Consider the following 19,446-nt stretch of genomic DNA (forward strand, 5'->3'; position numbering starts at 1 on the left):
ACTTGGAGACAAATTTCCCAGTTTTCACACAGGATGCAAAAACGAATTAGGAAATAACTGAGCTACCAAGCTATTGAATTTCTCCAGATCTTTGTTATCCATTGTCACAGTCAGGTTCATGTGTCAACTTGGCCAAGTTGTGGTTCCTGTTTGGTTGGGCAAGTGCTGGCTTGTCTGTTGCAATGAGGACATTTCATAGAATCAGATCATGATCACATCAGCTGCATCCAGAGCTGATTCCATTTGTGATCAGCCAAAGGGGAGTGTCTTCTGCAATGAGTGATTCTTAATCTAATCATGGTAAACGTTTTAATGAGGATTCAGAAGAGACAGGCTCTTCCTGTTTCAAGTGATGAGACTCTCCTGTGGAGTTCATCCAGACTCTCTATCGGGGTCATCAGCTCCACACCCTGTCCTGCAGATTTTGGACTTTGTATTCCCATATTCATGTGAGACACTTTCATATATTTTATATTTGCGAGTGTTCTCTGTTGATTCTGTTTCTCTAGAGAACCCTAACTAATACACCTGTTAACTCAGATGATTATCTCTGTTTGTCTCTGTCTCTATCTATAAAAGCCAATTGAAAAATCACTATGGGTAGACTGATTTGGGAACTCTCCCCTGTCCTTCCACCAGCGTATTTTTTTCTTCCTCAGCCTTATTCATAGTGACTTTGGTTGGCCATGTGGCATGATGAACCCAGATTTGAGAATGCCTCATCTACAAATGAATGAACTCATCACTGAGCTTATCAGTAAGAACATATCATATCATCATATCATTATGGAGGTAAACTTCAATCTGTTGGCAAAACGTCCTCTGAAATGTTTTAATTAACAGGGAGCCCTTTAATACCTCTACTATAGCAGCACTTAACAGGATGGATTTGATAAATGACAGTCTTGATAACTAGATTGAGATATGTTGAGGTCATAATCTTGAAATGAATGAGGAGAATTTTGCAAGTGGTTAAAGAATAGAATTAAGTGAAATTAGATATGAGGGTATATAAGAATTATCAGTTATGAATTGTATTTAATGAGGTGTCAACTTACCATTCGTTGAGAAAATTGCACTGTAAATTGCATATAAATATAGATTCTCCTAAGAGAAAATGGCATATGGATTTCCTCAGGTTTTTTTTTTTATCTCATTTACTTCCTAGTGCCCTGTTAACAGTGATCTGGTACAGCTACAGCTAGTAGTATAGTTTTTACTGAGGTGAAGAGTTAACTGTGTCTTTCTAAGAGTTATGCTAACTGATTTTTATTCTCTATCCCTATTTGACAAACATACTGAAACATTGCAAACATTTTATCTTTCTTTACTTGTTTCAAGCATCATTGCACATATTTTATTGACAATAAAATTGAAGCTTCAAAGGATAAGTAGTTTTATTTTGCCACTATGGAAAGGTTGGCATAATCTTAACCTACAGTGTTTTTAAAGCATGGAAACACAAATAATGCTTCCTTTAGGGTCATCATCTCTGAAGTAAATTGATGACGTAAAAGCAGCTGAAATATCTATCATTTAAAGTCATTTCATAGAAATATTGCCTCTAGTTTCATTGGAATTTCATATTCTGAATTCAATGAAATCAAAAGCCTTACTCAATATTCTGTAGTATATTCACAAAGGCAGTTTTCCCTCAGGAAAAAGCAACACCAATCTACATGTTTAGCTTATTTTAATTAAATTTGTTACATACATATGAAATTTGTTTCATATATATATATATGAAAACCTTGAACTATTTATCAAGGCTACTGTTTTCTTAACTTACAACACATAATCCAGAAACTTCTAATTATGAAAGTTAGATTTGAAATGGACAATGGTGGTTATGACAATATTTCTCACTGAAAATTATTCCTGCAAACCCAGAGATAGAAGTCTCTCTTTTCTGATACTAGCTAGAATTGATTCCTGTTCACTTATTTCCTTATTTCCAACCATTGGTGCATAGTATATTTGCAGAGAAACTGCATTTTAACATACCAATACCTTTCATTTCTGCACAATCATGATTTAAAATAAGCACAAATTGTAAATGCAAAACCTTAGGTTGCCATCTAAACACTTCTTTAGGTTAGTGCTATGCTTTGAGCTTATTTTCAGAATCTATATACCTAACTGGATGCCTATTTAATGTTTCTATCTTGTGCATGGTCAAGTGTGCTTGTGTGTGTATATACAATATTACAGTATCACATATCTGATAGTGGTATATTTACAGACAATCTACTTTTATGCTTCCTTTTAGTTCACTAGTTCAGTACCACAATAGGTAATAAATATAAACTATATTTGAAATTTTGAAATATATCTCTGATTGTGCTAATTCTTAGATCGATATGCCCTGTGTGACCACTCTTAATTTCTACCATGTCACTGAAAATTTCCATAAAAGACAAAATGATGCCACACAAATAATATTTATCAGAAAATCTGATGCAAAGAGACTTCCCTCATAATAACATATGAGTGAATTGATGATGACAATATAAATGGGAGGAAATTCCAAATAACAATGCTTTGGAAAAATTATTATTAAAAATACTTGGAATACTGAGCACTTCACAGAACCATGCTCAAATAGTATCATTTACTGCTACAGAGCTAATAGTTCTTCCTTATGTTTCTCACATTGAACAGACACAATGCACAATGCTTTTATCTTTGCTGAATCAACTTTTTCTGATGAACCAGGGATCACATTATGAATTGGGGTTTTACATTAAATCTTTGGTTTCATTCTTGGCTTCTCCTTGGGAGAAATTATCTTCATTCTGTCATGGTTTCTTTTCTTCCCCTTGAGTTCATTAATAATTTGTTTCTCTCTGACTTACACATTTTATTCTTTATAAGCTTTAGTCTTTCATAATTTGAAAATCACTTTTGTTTCCCATCTGTGAATGCGTATTGTTGCCAGTCTGTTCCATGTAAAAGCCTTCAAATACCAATGAAACAGATATGCTCTTATTTTATAAGGGCATAATATTGTTTTTTTTCTTTGCCAGGTGTTATTCCATGTAAGTATATAGAATTTGTTTGAAAAATCTTTATTTGTATGTAATTAATGTTGTTAAATGCATATTAAAGATTTTCTTCTCTCAACAACCTTGCAGAGAATGAGTAGAAAATAATAAAATCAGAGATATTGTGCATGATAAACCAAATATGTTGCCCCAATATATATTTTTCCCCAAATATTGAAGAGAAATTTAAATGAACAATATGCGTGACAAAATATTCATAGGAATAATTTTGCAGGGAATTACTATTCTACATATTCAGCAGATTAAGACTTCTATCTTAGACTGACACATTCTTTATTGACTGACCCGAGGTGAAAAGAATTATTTAATCCAAATGTTAGAAGTTCTGCTTGTTGAATCAATGAGCCCTGCTCTCCATTAGCCTTGCAATTTCATCAACATCTTCTGACATCCTCTTGCCTTCTTTCTTGGAGTACTCCCATAACAAGTGTTTTGGGACTTCTGGTTGTCTCAGTTCCAGAGTTTCACTGACTTCTTGGTCTCTCACTTCTCATAGGACCCCTACTTGCATCATATATCTGATGCAAGGGAGAGCAAAATAAAATGGGAGAGAAAGCATGTGGTGACTCATAAATTCCATACAGTGGAAGAAAAACCTAGTGAAGTAGAGGATCTTCCTGAATGCCTCCTGTTATGGCATTATATAAGCTTAGTCATTAAGGTGGAGGAAATCACCAGGTACCCAAGATAAGAGATAAATCTCAAATGGAGTTTATATAAGTATTTTTCTTTTTGTTTTGAGTGTTAGAGCAGATAAATGAAGAATTTTGTCCAACTATTTCCTCCATGACAAGTCTTATGCATCCTTTATTCAATTGAACCACATTGCTTTCTGCATGAATTCATTATATTTAATTGGCACTTTAGCCTCATTTACTGTTTTAAACATATAGCATTTTACATAGTTTCTTAATTATTTACATTTTCTTGTCAAATATAGTATCTTGTCATTTTTAAAATGCAGAATATGTAGTTATTTAAAAAAAATTCCCTAGACCAAAGCAAAAGTAGCTTATATCACACCTTATTTACATGTAAGACAATTTTTTTCTGTATGTGTAATTATTTTTAAAAAAGAAAAAGTAAAATATCACATAGAGTTACTGAGAGGGTTGCAAGGTAGATTTCCTTTGGATTAAGTTATAATCAGTGCTTAGAAAATAATCCTTCTAGTAATCAGCATTCTGAATTTTCAGAGTATTTATATTAATATCCATAGGTCAATATGTTATATACTAAATACTATAATTATATCATCTGTAGCATAACTATCAATCTTTCTCATTCTGAGGCTTTTGAATGTCCCTATATTTACTTGGTTGAGGTAACTTTGTTTTGCTTTGAAATTTTCCTCTCATCTGGTATTGTTGGTTTTTTTATGGTCACTTCATGGTAAGGATCAATTCCATGGTACATAAGCAAGAAATTAATCACATGGAGATACTGAAATAAGACCAACTGTTCTACGCTCACGCCTTCCATTTCCTTGTAACTTATTAATGGAAATATAACTTTTAATGAATAAGTTATCTTTTGAGGAAAACACTAATAATAGGTGAGTTTTGAGTTAGGTGACTAAATTTGCTTCTTGTGAGGCATTAGAAGGCTATTTAAGATAACTTTATATTAGATTAACCATGAAAACTGAATACATTCTCATATAGCATACACACACAAAATTGAAAGCACATGGGTACCCACATATGGACAGGCTTCTGCACACAATTCATATTTGGGTTCTCAGTTTCAAGAGAAGGGTTAACTTAGCCTATGCCAGGCAATGATAAAAGAAGGCAGAGTAAAGATGTTTTAAGAAGTTAGTCAATTTTTTTATTTATAGCTTATACATAGGATAACCACACAATTTATTGTCAAAAGAGGACACTCTTAATGATGAAAGGAGGTACTACTAATAATTTTCAGGACAACAGGCAAAACCCAGGACTCTCTGCTTTCAGAAAACTGGGATGTATGCTATTCTACAATTTACAGCCACATAATTATATGCAAATGTATATTTTTATGATCACTGCTGCTTTCAGTGAAATTCTTTAAAAAATGTTGTTGTCATCTAAAATATTTTTTATTTTTAAATGGCAATAAATATGTAATTTCGTCCTCTTTACTTCATTTGCCTTATAATCCAGCCAAATTGAATTACAAGAATTTTGTTGTTCATGACATATTTTTTACCACTTGTGCCCTATTCATAATCAGTTTTCTTGCTCAAGAATTCCTTGCCTACTAATAGCTTCAAAAGTGAAAATGTTACCATGTTTCATTAGCCTCCTAAATTGGCAATTGTCCATGATGTTTTGCCCTGCCACCATTTTCTTAGAGACTTAATTTTAATTTCTCCTTTGTCTGACTCCCATAATTGTTTAGCTGAGCCTCCTTTAAAGCTTACATTACTTGGTACTAAGTGAATGAGCAATTTTAAAATGTAAATCAGATATGTTGAACATATGTTTGTGATAAAGATCAAAAGAAAAAGCAGAGGATAAAATTTTGCATAATTATTACTGCTAAAATACATATGCAGCTATAAAATAATACTGTGTATTATTATTGCTAAAAATAAATGCGCCCAGGGTGCATGGGTAGTTGAGTGGATAGACTGCCTGCCTTTTGTGTGGGAGACCTGAGTTTGATTACCAAATGATGCACCAAATAAATACATGAATAATTAAATACATAAATAAATAAATAAATTGATCTATGCTTTCAAGCTATGATTGTGTTTCTCTTTTCTATTATAGTTCAGGTTTTTTAATTTTTAAGTTGTCTGTTTGAGTACATTTCTACTTTCAGTGTGGGAATTGTGTAATGACACATCAATCACTCTATAAACCACTGTGGAAGATTCTCTTCAGATATTAGACATATTGATTATGTTTGTTCCACAGTGAGCTGTCTGCAGAAATTCCAACTGCAGGAATTTCAATACTTTTATACAAACAAAGCTGCAGAACTTCTGCAAACTGAATATACAATGTGTAATAAGGTGATAAATCTTATTAAAATAGTTGTACAACCATAGAAATTTATCAGTCACTCTGAAACCTTCCTTCTCCCATTTATCAATAGACTCAAGTAAGAGAGGACATTAACAGAACTGGAGAATCAAAGAATCATTTTTATCTTTAAATTCTTAGGGCTGTTTTTGCATAACTTCCTTCCTTAGTACATATAAATATTAATTAAATCTGGAAATAATCTAATTTGACTTATACACTATTCACACTGCCCACATACAAATTGCGCCAAATGGAAATAGAAAGGACATTGGGTTTAACCCTACATGTTGCACCAGCCATGTCCTTGAGTGGTTGTAGGTGATACTGTTACCACTTTCCAAACAACAGAGAATTCAGTAAAGTGTTTATGAACTCTCAAAATGTATAGAAAGTTCACCTGTTAGAATATGTATGATCAGGTAGAAGTCACTCTGGGGCTTTTCCCACATGGAAATATGGACATGGTCTACCAGATGTGGCTTCTGCCAAAATGGCAAGATGTTCATAGGAGGAGTCCAACTTTCTTTCAATTTCTGAAAACATCACATGAACACAAAAAGAATATAACTTTCCCCTGGGGTTTCTGGATGATAATGTTAATAAAGTACCTCCATACTTGGAATTTGAAATGAAACTGGGTCATGGTTTCAGCTGAAGTTGGCAGATGTCCAGCCAGGCTAGAGCCAACAAGGTACAGAGAAGTTCATGCTCATTGGTTCCAAGAGTCATAAACCAACAGTGTTAATTCTGCACCTTGTCTAATGTTGAGTGGCCATAAATAGGTGTCTCTTCACTTCTCTTTCCCTTTCTCAAATATAACCTGGGCTAAGAACCTATGATCAGTATGGGCACAGATGCTCCCCCAACCTGATTTTGAAAGAGGGGGTGGCAAATCCTGAAGTGGGTTGAATATGTACTTGTATGACTGACAAACTTGACACTATAAATGTATCAGAAAATGACTAGATATGGTTTGCATCATCACAGGAAAAATGTTTGAGATATTTGCTAATTTATTTTTTTTGGAAATATGAAGTTGTATGTATGAAATACTGCAATTATGAATGTGAAAACCTGTACCATCTAAATTATGAAGTTAATACATTAAAATCAAACATTACCAGTGCACTATTAAATAAAAAATAAAGATCATCCATTATAATTATTTAAATTTTTCCTACACTGTAGGCAGTAAATTATTAAATGAAATGAAAGCTATGACTATTGAAAAGCCCCAAAAGTACATTAAGTTCTTTATTTAAGCATGCTATGTTATCAAGTTTCCATCATTCAAATTTATGAAGCTTAATATTAATAGAACACTTACAGAAAATATTTAATAATTAGTCTAGTTTTCTAGATGCCAGAATACAATATACCAGAAATAGAAATGTTCTTAAAAGGGGGAATTTAATAAGTTGCTAGTTTACAGTTCTAAGGCCAAGAAAATATCCCAATTAGAACAAGTCTATAGAAATGTATAATCAAAGGCATTCAAGGAAAGATACCTTGGTTCAAGAAGGCAGATGAAGATCAGAGTTTCTCTCTCAAGTGGAAGGACACATGGTGAACACAGTCATGGTTTTCTTTGTCATCTGTGAAGGAACATAATGAACATGGAGTCATCTGGTAGCTTCTTCTCTGGGTTTCCTGTTTCATGAGGCTCCCTGAGAGGCATTGTCCTTCTTCATCTCCAAAGGTCAGTAGCTGGTGGACTCTGCTTCTTGTGACTATGTCATTCTTCTCTGCTCTCCCTGAATCTCTTTTTCATTCTCCAAAGTGTTACCTCTTTTATAGAACTTCAGAAATTATCATGACCCACCCAAATGGGTGGAGACATGTCATCACCTAATCCAGTTTAACAACTACCCTTGATTAAATATCATCTCCAGGGGGATGATCTGAATACAGTTTCAAACCTACAGTATTGAATAGGGATTATTCTATCTTTATAAAATGGGATTTTGATTTAAACATGGCTTTTCTAGGGTCCATACATCCTTTCAAAACAGCACAATAATAATACAACTATTGACTTTCCAGCCCAAATAATTATAGATATTTAAGTGATGATTTCTAAATGCATCATTCTCACTGATAAAATATCCTACTAAATAAGGAACATGAAATAACAATCCAACACTGAGAGATGTAAAGGATCTTCTTAAAGAAGGGAGGCTCATCATCTGTTTCTGCAAGATATTTTTTCAATTTATTGTCTCCTGTAATTATTTTATAATTTGAACATATTCACAATCAGTATCTCTTAATGAATTTGATATATTAAACAAAATATTTCTAATGTTTGTTCTGAGGAATTTAAGTTTTGAAAGTTTGGAAAAAATAGTAAGAATCATAAATGTTTAAACATCAGTTACTACTAGGAAAACTACTTTCCACAGTAAAAATCACACAAAGATGTTTAATGTATTTAATATACAGCAGCTTTTTTACAAGCTAATGTAGATCAAATCAACAGAATAATGTACAAGAAAGGCAATCAGAAACTGACTAACAAAATGTCCGATTTGAATGTGGAGAAATACAGATCAATGGCCTTCCTAATAAATGATTTGAAAATAAATCAAAACTGAGAAGAAGGACATGTAAGCTTCTCCTAAATTTTATTGATCCAACGGTATTTAATTTGCAGCCAGATCACATTACCTCGAGTCTTGTCTCCTAGTTTATGAACTATTTCTTCAAACCCTGCAATTATAACCCTCTCAGATGGAGCATCAAAATGTCTTTGGCCAGGATAGTAGACAAGTCCCTGGGATGTGAAAGTGGACAATGTCTACTTTCTTCTTTCCTCAGGTCAGGAGAAATGAGTCTCTATAGCTACTCTCTGAAGTTTAGTGACCTCACATTTGGTGGAATCAAAGAAAATGTCCTTAAATAAAAGAAGCGAAAGCACCAGATTAATCAAAGGGAAGTTGCCTCAGTTTTGGCTGAGTCTACATCCTTTTGTACTCACAATAGATTCCTCATATTTCCAATTTTTATATAGATATTGAGTTTTAAGTCTCTTTATGTGAGTAGTCAATTGTGGCAATGAAAGAAGATGCCATAGATGCATGAAAGAAAGAAACATGTTAGTATCCGTAGGTATACTACATTCTGTGAGGCATATAGAGGAGAGAGGAGAGATATGCCTCACAGGGTCCATAGAGAGTACATCAGGAGCATGGTGCTTGATCCAACTGGCGAGATGGGGGGAAAAGTTATGGTGGAACTAAGGACTATGCCTCCATAATACTATATGGGTAGAGCTGTAACAATTGGTCAAGCAAGAATGGGGAATGGAGTTTGCATTTTCGTTCTGCAGTGGGGTGCATTATGGTAGGACATGGGGAGAAGAGTCTCTTAATCATGTATAAGCAGGTGTCAGAGTTATTCCAGAGAGCATTAATGGCAAGGCCAGATATGCTGAGAACTCATGACAGTGCACATAGAAGTTATATTATTTTAATTCACTATTTATGCATATCAATGATATAAATCTCATACTCCAACGTGATAAAACTTTCAAGTATCTCTCAAGAATGAGAATAGACTTCAGAGGAAATATATTTAGACTAATTGTGATGTTTTTTCTGTATGCATTCAAAACCAGTACACAAGTTGAGCAAAAACTGAAAAAAAATTTTAAAAAGCATGTACAAGTTAAAGAAAGGCAATCAGAAACTGACTAACAAGATGTCTAATTGAAATATGGAAAGATATGGTTCAATTCCTTCCTAATAAAAATTTTGAAAATAAATCAAAACAGAAAAAGGACATGCCACCCTCTCCTAAACTTTTTTTGATACAATGGTATTTAATGTGCAGCCAGATAATGTTACCTAAAGTCTTGTCTCCTAGGTTATGGACTATTTATTTCTACTCTGAGTAGAGAGCAGGAGAATGTATAATAGTTACCCTTGTTACATATTGTGCAAGTTTGAAAATATTATGTACTCCAGAAATGCCATGTTTTAATCTTAACTCAATGTTGTGGAGGCAGCTGTTTCTTTCAATCCTAACTCAATAATTTGTGGCAGTTGCTTTTGGCTATTTTATCTACGTGGAGATATGACATGCCTAAGTGTGCTTGTGACCTTGGATCACATGAATATGTGACTTCACCCATTCCAGATGTGTCTTGATAGGGTTACTGGAATTGTTTAAAAGATAAAACGTTTTGGAAAGAGTCATAAGTGACAGAATTATCAGAAGCTTTTGCACCAACAGAAACTTCCAAACTATCAGAAAGATTAGACATAACAGGGTTTTGGGTTTTTGGAGTCCAGCAGATGTTGCTATGTGCTTTCCCATGAGATAATAAGCAAGTTGGGATATGGAGAGAGCCAAGGGAAGGAAAGAGAAGAAAGCCAGCCCTAGAGAAGTAAAGTAAGGGACCCACAGGAACAGAGGCTGAAAGCAACACAACTCAGGAGCAAGGAACTAGCAGATGCCAGCCATGTGACTTCCCAGCTATCAGATGTTTGTGAACATAGGCTCTTCTTGAATTAAGGTATCTTTCCCTGGATGCTACATGTGCTACCTTGAAATGATTATATACCCTAGAAAAGCCATGTTTTAGTCATGATCCATCTTGTATTGGCAGCCTATTCCTTTTACCTTTATTCAGCACTGTATATTGGAAACTTGATTAGATTATTTCCATGAAGATGTGACATGTTTAATTTTTTATATTAATCTTTGAACAGAGGGAGTTGTGACTCCACCCATTCCAGATGGATCTTGATTGGTTTATTGGAATCATTTTAAGAAGAAAACATTTTGGAAAATGCTTTAGACCCAGGAGAGCCATGAGAGTCCATGAAGATGAGACCCTTGGAGATTATAAAGGAAAATACCCCTGGGGGAGCTTCATGAAATTAGAAGCCTGGAGAGAAAGCTAACAAAATTTGGCATGTGCTCTTCCAGCTGAGATGAAAACCCTGAATATCATTGGCCTTCTTAAACCAAGGTATCTTTCCCTAGATGGCTTAGAATGGATATTTCTGTAGCCCTGCTTTAATTTGGATATTTTTATGGCCTGAGAACTGTAAATGTGCAACTTAATAAACTCCCCTTTATAACAGCTGTTCCATTTCTGAATGGTATAATATTCTGGCAGCTAGCAAACTAGAAATCTTAGTTTAGACATTTGTATAGGCTCATAAATGTAAACTTGTAACTTTATCAAATCCCATTTATAAAATCCTTTCCATTTCTGGAATGCAAAATAACATATGTTGTATGCTAATATACTGCTATCAAGTAATATGGATTTGGTTTAGCTCTGAGATATCTTGACTCAGAGACATTGAGTCAAATCTGCAATTCCACTGCTATCATTAACAAATCTTCTGCCCAGAATTTGTTGCAACTACTTTAAGCATTATTCTCTTGTTTTCACATTTCCCTTTCATACATTTTTTTAGAAATCCTGGTCTGCCACTCTCTTCTCAATATGTAACTTTCCTTTACTCTCAGAAGAAGGAATCTTTGTTATAATCATGAATAATAAGTAAAAGAAACATATTCTATCCACCTGGTATTGTTCTCTTTACCTCTCCACATAATCCACACTGGTATACTGTTTCCAGTGTTCTTATGGTTTTTTTATTACTTTAGTTCTGTCTTAACAATTTAAAACAAACTGGGTGACTTAAATAACAGAAATTTAATGCCATAATTCTGAGAACTAGAAGTTTGAAATCAAGCTGTCAGCACAGCCATGCTTTTATGAATAAACTGAATTTCATTGAATTTATAAACAGCGTTGTGGATATTTGTATCTTTGCCCATTGATTTTTGCAAATATGAACTGTCATAGCTCTTTATTGCACATGCAATTTTATTGAAACATTTTCATATACCATATGTTCTAGTTTACTAGCTGCTGGAATGCCATATACCAGAAATGGAATGGCTTTTATCAAGGGGAATTTAAAAAGTTGCTAATTTACAGTTCCAAAGATGAGAAAATGTCCCCATTAAAACAAGTCTATAGACATGCTCAATTGAAGGCATCCAGGGAAAGATACCTTGGTTCAAGAAAGCCAACAATGTTTAACGTTTCTCTCTCAGTTGGAAGGGCACATGGTGTACACAGTCAGGGTTTTTCTCTCAACTGGAAAGGCATATCACAAAAGCAGCAGCATCTGCTGGCTCTCTGTCCTGGCTTCCAGTTTCATGAATGCCCCTGGGAGGCATTTTCCTTCTTCCTCTCCAAAGTTCATTGACTGGTGGACTCTTTGCTTCTTGTGGCCATATCATTCTTCTCTGGTTCTCTGAATATCCCATTCTCCTAAAGTTCTCCTCTTTTATAGGACTCCAATAAACCAATCAAGACCCACCCAAATACTTGGAGACATGTCATCACCTAATCCAGCTTAACAACCACCCTTTACTAAATCACATCATGAAAAGAGATTATCTGATTACAGACCAAACATACAGTAATGAATAGGGATTATACAACCATTGTGTAATGTGATTTTTATCAAAACATGGCTTTTCAAGGAGGCATACTTCTTTTTAAACCAGCACATCATAGAAAGTATTTGAGGTATGCCTTCATCAATTGGGTCAAAATATGTTCACATAGTTGTGTATACAACTGCCTGATCAAATTTAGAACATTTTCATTAGAACTACAGTCTATAGTTTGCAATAGGTAAATTTCCCTCTATACCCTTCTATAATTAACTTGTAATAATTTCATATTGTTGCTCTAGTTTCATGTAAGAATGTTTTATATTTTTATAATTAATCATGAACGTTGCCCACCACAAGGCAGCCACCACAAGATAACCTTTGTCTCAACCATGACCCATCCATGTCCAGGTCTGTTTAGATTTAAAGGCACTTCATTTTATACTAGTGGGAAGTTGTTGGTTCAAAAACACTACGTAATGGTAAGAACAAGAATAGCACTATCTAGAGGCTTCACAAGAAACTCTTACACTTACTGTTAAAAAGCCTCAGGGAAACTTGATACTGATTAAACCCTACATCTGAGACCTTGTCATGCCATTTGTGAGAAAATCTGATTTGGGGTCAATATCATCTGTAGAAACTTGCTACAAAAATCCCTTTAATGCAAGGCAAGAACCAAAACAAAAAAAAAGAACTGAAAAATTATGATGTATTAAATAGAACCTATGCTAAAAGTCCAGAATAAGTTTAACAGAATGCTAAAGAACAGAGAACAAAGCCAACTAATAAGAAAACCTTAGGTAAAAAAGTGAAAATGACCTCCACAATAAATAAATCAAGGAAATCAGATGCTGAGATACCAAGAAAAAATTAAAAGTCACACTAGGAAAAAATGAAGATATGGCCAAGTGAAAGGGACAAAACTTTCATATGAAATACTCCAGGCCAACGTGCTAAATCAACTCAAAAATCAAACCAATAATTTGAGGGAAAATATGTTAAAAGTTAGGAAGGATGTAAAAAATATTGAGTGATGAAAAAGAACTTGAAAACTTGAAAAAAACAAATGGCAGAACTTATAGTAATGAGAGGCACAGCAGAATGGATATAAAAACACAATAGATATAAATAATTGATGAATATGGCAGTGACATGTGACCAGAATTCAGTTGGCCCTGCAGGGCAGCTAGTAAATTGTCAGAAACTATCCAGAAATCTGATAGACTGCAGTACATGAACTCACATCATAAACATGTCTAGAATGAATTGAATAGCTGAAGTCTCTCAAGCCATGGTGGCTGGTAGCCCTTCCTCACTGGCATGACATGATGCCTTATAGTTGTTTTCCCAATAAAAAAAACAAACCTTCTCTACTAGAACCAAGTAAGGTGGCTCAATCATGCTCCAATTGGGGAATTAGTTAATAAATTTTGACTGCTGAATTCAAGTTGTGGAAACACATAAACCTGGATCAAGGACAAAATTAACCCAAAGATTTCACCCTGGTAAAGGGCTGATGTGAAAAAAAAACAAACAAATAAACAAAAACAGAGAGATTTTGTGTTGGATGAGCATAAAATACTGGAAAAGTGGCACATGATTGGCAAGGCTGTGGATTGGTCTATCTCCAATAATGATTTTTTTCTCTCCATTTTGTTATATTATTACTTCCTACAGCACATCAGATAGCATGCAGACATTCTTAGGCTTCAACAGTGCCACAGGCAAGGGTGGATTTAATGTATGTATGAAAGAAAAAGTAACTAGCCATGTGCAGAAAGGTATAAATTAAAGAGCATATCATTAAATTATATGATATGAATCTCTCCTGTAAGCAATAATAGGAGCTCAGTGGGCAAGCTGAAATTGTGATTTTAATATGGAAGAGTGGAGACAGAACAGACAAATAAAAATGAAAATAAAATTAAGTAAAAAAAAAAGATAGAGGAATTATGAGTTAGGTGAGTTCAGATTACTGGAAAATGGTGGACACATAGATCAATGTAACAGCTTTGACTCTTGACTGGTGAAACTTAAGGGCTGGGAAATAGCTCTGAAAAGGGATTTCTTTCTTTATTTTTTTCAAACTATTCTAACTAGCTCATCAGAGAAATCCTCAGGCATTTTCACTTGTCACTGAGACTTAGGTAAGGACTGAGTTAATATAAGCCTGCAAAACCTAATAGTGAGTCAAGTGGGGCAGATAATTGCTTAAAAGAGATATCATTCCCAAGAAAAAAGACCTGGAACCCTGCTTAAAAGACAATCTTCCTTCAGGAAATTATAGCCTCAGAGGTTATAAAGCCATACCATATGTATTTATATGTTCCATGTTGTCAGTCAGTAACTTAGGACCAGCGTCATATTTTTCTCCTTTTTTGTTATTTGTTCTTTTGTGTTTAGGATTTCAGATATCCTGTCCTGTAGTTCACAAATCCTTTATTTTGCCTATTCAAATCTGTGTTGTTGGTCTCCATTGTGTTTTTCATCTTTTTTATTGTGCCTCTCTTTCTCATAAATTCTGCCAACCTAAGACAGCCTTCTAACACAGAATCTACCCCAACCATGTCCCTGGCATTGAGGGTTAGCTGAGAATTTAAAATACTGCAGCTACAAGCTTTGAAGAATCATATCCTGGGCAGGAAATGCATAGCACAGTGTCAAGAGGTTTTATATCACGGTCTAATAAACTGCTAGGTCTCACCCTCAGGGAAACTTGATACTGATTGCACCATTCCTCTGAGACCTGGGCCTGTCAGTTGAGAAAAATCTGATTGGGGTCAACCATATGAAAGGAAGCACTCCTCAAAAATTTTCCATATAGGTAGGGCAAAAACTAGGAAAACAAAAAACTGAAAATTTTTTATCAGAAATCTAAAATAAGTTGAACTGTATGCTAAAGAATTATAGAGAGAATGAAACTAACCAACAAGTAAACCCTAGGTTAAAGAGTGAAAATTATTCCAGAATAAACTAATCAAGGAAATGACATCCCTTCACACCAAAAACAATTACAAGTCACAATAAGAAAAACAAAGATATGGCTCAGTCAAAGGAAAGAACTAAAATTTCAAATGAGATACAGGAGTTGAAACAATGGATAAAGCATATTTAAAGTGAAATGCAAAATCATAAAAAAATCAAATCAATGAATTGAGGGAAGATATCTTAAAAGAAATGAAATGATGGATAAAAAGAAGACATGGAATTAAAATAAAGAATGCAAAAGTTTGAAAAAACAAATGGCAGAATTTATGAGAAAGAGAGGCACAATAAAAAAGATGAAAAACACAATGGAGACCAACAACACAGATTTGAATAGGCAAAATAAAGGATTTGTGAACTACAGGACAGGATATCTGAAATCCTAAACACAAAAGAACAAATAACAAAAAAGGAGAAAAATATGACGCTGGTCCTAAGTTACTGACTGACAACATGGAACATATAAATACATATGGTATGGCTTTACAGAAGGAGAAGAGAAGGTAAAAAGAGCAGAAAGAATAATGGCAGATATAATCACTGAAAATTTACCATCCTCATGAAGGGTGTAAAATTACAGATCCAAGAAGCACAATGTATCATAAACAAAATAGACCCTTGAAGACTACTCTATAACACTTACTAATCAAAATTCCAAATGTCAAAGACAAATATAGAATTCTGAAAGAAGCAAGAGGAAAGCAATCCATCACATAAAGTAGAAGGCTTAAGACTAGATGTGGATTTCTCAGATGAAACCATAGAGTTGAGAATGTAATAATATGATATATTTAACATATTGAAAGATAGAAAACTCCAACCAAGAATTCTGTATGTGTCAAACCTGTTTTTTGAGAATTAGAGAGTGATTAAAAATTTTTTCAGACACACAAATACTGAGATAGTTTATGAATAAGAGGCCTGCACTGGAAGAAATTACTAAAGGGAACACTAAAGGCAGATATGAAATGACAGAAGAGAAAGAAATACGGAGAAAAGTATAGAAGTGAAGACTATCAGAAGGAATAAAAAGAGAAAGAATGACATGCATACACTAGTCTACTAATGCTGCCTGAAAGCAATATGCCAGGAATGGAATGGTTTTGAAAAAGGGAATGTAAGATTTTACAAGTTTACCCTTCCAGTGCTGAGAAAATGTCCAAACTAAGGCACAAACAAGAGGTTGCATTTACTCTGTCTGCTGGGGAGATACATGTCTGGCATACTGCTGGTCACTTGCTTCTGGGCGCTTACTCTTAGCATCTGTTTCCTGTAGTGGGTTACTCACATGGCATCTTTGGTCTTTTACTCAGGTGTTCCAGGACAAAGCTTTGGGTTTTATCTCTTGGCTTAGCATCTGCTGGTGCATGAGATTTCTTCTCTTCATGTTCTGGCTATTTCTATAGATCTGCTTAAAACCTAGGCTATTTCTGGTTTGATCTCCAAGTTTGCCTTGGCTCTGTCGTTTCTGAATTTTCTTCAAAGTGCTTCCTCTTTGAAAGGATTCTGGTAACTAATCAAGACCCACCTTGAATGGTTAAAGCTACATCTTATGTAATTAAAATACACAGTTCTGAATTGGGTGCATCATATCTCTCTAGGATAATCTAATCAAAATTGTCCACCCTACAATGTTAAGTCAGGTCTAAAAGAAACAGCTGCCCTACAAGACTGAAGCAGGATTAGAATATGGCTTCTCTAGGACACTTAGGACATTCAAAATGGCACAACACACTATATAAAATTGAAAGAACCAAATGGCAGAAGAAAGTACATCCTTTACAATAATAACTTTGTAATTTCTCACCATTTCCCCCAGAATCTGAAAAAGAAACAAGGAAAACCACAATTTCTGTTTCTATGAAATATCATGCTGAATATTAAAGCAAATATAGTAAGAGTGAAATTGAAAGGCTAATGATGAGAAATGATGAAAAAATCCTAATTTTTTACAGCTGATTAGAATTCTTATGCATCTTCTATGCATGAGCAGTACTTCTTTTAGCCCACAAGACATGGTCTCTGGCAACAACCACATAGTTGCTGTAACTATGGCCCATTACAAAGCTATAAACTTGAAGCATGAACAGTTCCCATGGAGGTACTTGGAGAAGTCCGGGGTGCTGGAAACATTGACTAAAGTTTGGTAGCCCTATTTGAAGAACCAGAGAAACTTAAAAGTGCTTTAGATTTTTTAAAGCATCGCTTAGGAGCTGCTACCCCAGAAAATCCAGAAATAGAATGGCTTCACCTAAAATTAGCATAAATGAAAGAGAAACATGAAACTATTGTAGAAGAAAATAAAAAAACTGAAAACGAAGTTTTCTCAATGGGAACCATCCCAGGAGGAGACGTGTGCTGACTAGGACTCTTTTCAGTTGAAATGACACTGAAAGTGGTTTTGTATGACTTGAATAGTTTGTATAGTATATAATCTTTATGTAGAACACTTTTAATATGTTAAATTCACTTATCATACTTTAATTATTATGCATACATAGAATCACCAAAAAAATCAATATAACTTTCTTGGGTCTTAAAGCAGGAGAATCTAAAGTAAATCCTGAAAAAAATCTAAACAGCACATCAACAGTTTTATTACCTTAAAAGACTTCTGGTTAGTAATGATGACTTCTGGTTAGTAAAAAGACTTCTGGTTGTATTTTAGCCAAGGAAGTTTAATATGGAGCTATTTCTTGATTTATTTCAGGGTATGAACACAGATACAGTCATTCTTTAAAAGGATGACACTGTTGTTTGCATTTCCTGGTAGCTAGAGAGATCTGTGTGAAATAAGATACATTCTCACTTGTTGCCTTGAATCTCTGCTCTTGTTTATATGATACAGAATGAATAACTTTTATTTGCCAGCACTTTGCCTTAGATAACCTTGTGTGTCAGTTTGAACTCTGACACCACATTTCTTTTATTGCAATCATGCCCTATCTGATTAAGTTGTCTTGCTTTTCTCTATGATTCAGTGGGTCCTAATTGCACATTGGTCTTTCTGTGTTTTTCAAGTCTTTCTAACAGCAGTTACCCTGATTGCAATTTATATAACTTTAAACACACTCATTCTGTCCTTCTGCCTCACCCTTAGAAAACGTCTCAGTTGATCATGGAGGCAATATAAAATTATGAGTTCATGCACAAGCTGGTATGAGAAGAAGAATGAGTCCTATATCATGAGTGATGATACTTTGTGGGTATAATTATATAGTACTTTTCCCCCAAAAGTATTTCTCTAACCTTGAATTAATTTTATCTTCACTAGCCCTGGGAAGTAGGTAGGGCACATATGAAGGGACATTGGGTATCAATATTTTTAGGACAAAGACTGGTATTAATACAAACCATGTACTAATTGTAGAACATTGGTATAAAATAACTGCTCTGAGATTCTATTAAATTAGAAGAATGTCTGTGCTGCCTACTTCACAGGGCTATTGTAAGGACCAAAGAAGAATGCATGTGATGACTTGTAAAGGTAAAACACTATATACTTGTTTGTTAAAAAGAAAAAGAATTCTTGTGTAGAAATTCTAAAGGAATCTATAGAACCATGATAATTGTAAGTGAATTTAGCAAAATTTTGGCCTAAAAATTAAATAAATAAAAATCTATTTCTATGTGTAAAGGAGAATTGAATATGAAATCAAGCTTAGATAAAAATGATATCTATAATTGCACCAACAAATAAAATCTCTAGTAAGAAATCCAGCAAATGTAATATAAAACATCTATAATTACAACTAAGAATAAAATTCAGAGAAATTTAAGAATACCTAGGTAAACAGAGAACTGCAACGTGTTTATGAAATGCAATATTTATTATTTCCAAAATCACAATTCTCCATCTGTAAATTGTCTGTAGATTCAATCCAATACCCCCCAAATTCTAGCAATTGTTTTTAATTCAAAAACTTATTCTCGTTGTAAGGAAAAGA

At 34.2% G+C, this 19,446-nt stretch overlaps 1 pseudogene; it reads left to right on the forward strand.

Annotated features, from left to right (window-relative positions):
• Positions 1–17,484: 17,484 nt before the first annotated feature.
• LOC143672610 (c-Myc-binding protein pseudogene) lies at positions 17,485–17,865 on the forward strand (annotated as a pseudogene).
• Positions 17,866–19,446: the final 1,581 nt, after the last annotated feature.

The sequence above is a fragment of the Tamandua tetradactyla genome, chromosome Y, assembly GCF_023851605.1.
Source record: "Tamandua tetradactyla isolate mTamTet1 chromosome Y, mTamTet1.pri, whole genome shotgun sequence".
Lineage (NCBI taxonomy): Eukaryota > Metazoa > Chordata > Mammalia > Pilosa > Myrmecophagidae > Tamandua > Tamandua tetradactyla.